Source organism: Pteropus vampyrus, unplaced genomic scaffold (assembly GCF_000151845.1).
Source record: "Pteropus vampyrus isolate Shadow unplaced genomic scaffold, Pvam_2.0 Scaffold50, whole genome shotgun sequence".
NCBI lineage: Eukaryota > Metazoa > Chordata > Mammalia > Chiroptera > Pteropodidae > Pteropus > Pteropus vampyrus.
Window position 1 is genome coordinate 3,292,514 of NW_011888831.1, and position 1,307 is coordinate 3,293,820.

Genomic DNA, 1,307 nt, shown 5'->3' on the forward strand with positions numbered 1-1,307 from the left:
CTCAATAAGGCTGTTTAAAAGTTAGGTAATCCATTAAATCCTGGAGCACTCTGAAGTTAAACGATGATGTTAAAATTTTTTCATTTATATATAGAGAGCTGTTTATAATAATTGTTAAATTAAAAATCCAGTTTACCCTTACATGATAAAATTGAAAGAACATGTGGTACATATATACAATGGAATATTACTCAGCCATAAGAAAAGATGAAATACTGCCATTATGACAACATGGATAGGTCTTGAGATTATCATTCTAAGCGAAATAAGTCAGACAGAAAAAGTTGAGAACTATATGATTTCATTCATATATGGGATATAAAACTGAAAGCAATAAGTGAACAAGACAACTAGAGACTCATGGACACAGACAACAGTTTAGTGGTTACCAGAGGGAAAGGGGTTGGAGGGAGATAGACAAGGGTAAAGGGGGGTCAAATATATGATAATGGAAGGAAATTTAACTTTGGGTGGTGAACACACAATGCAATCTAAATGTGACCTATTATTGAATTGTACACTTGAAACCTATATAATTTTATTAACCAATGCCACCTCAATAAATTTAATAAAATAAATAAACATAAATTAAAAATAAATAAAATTGAAAACTTGCAGTTTACCCTTACTTGACGCTAATGATACCTGCCCTGTGGTGTGATTGTAAGGAGGAACAAGGAAATACATGTAAAGTGCTCAGTACTGGCTGAGTTTCCTCCCTACCCAGCATGGCGCCTGGAGTTCAGGGCCTTCTGGTATGCCTCCCATTGGTCATTGGTTGGTCAGAGGCAGGTAACAAGGCTGGGAAAAGCCAGAGGACACTCAGAGACATTAGCCCATCAGCTTTCTTCATCTCAGGGCAAATGCCCCCTCACTGTAGTGTGTATCAAAATCACCTGCAATGCTCATTTAACCCATTTCCCATTTGTCTCGAGAATACTCACCGGTGGTGCTTATGGCTGCAGAGTTTACCCTGAGGTAACTCATGGATTATAGTCCTAAATTTACCCCCAAAGTTTGTCGTACATCTCCCATGCTTTTCAGAGAATTACATCAAAACAGGACTGATGCATTGGAAGAGCTCATTTGAACAGAAAACAGATGCCAAATGATCTGGGAAAAAAAAAAAAAGAATTGCAACGGCGACGACGGTAGCCAGATTCTGTGGTGAACTTATGACACTGAAATGGTGTGACAAGAAGGAGGTGACAATGATGTCAACATTCCACAATGATATTGTGATTGAAGTAGACAACAGAAATGGAAAGAAAACTAAGAAGCCATGTTTCATTGTGGATTATAATGAA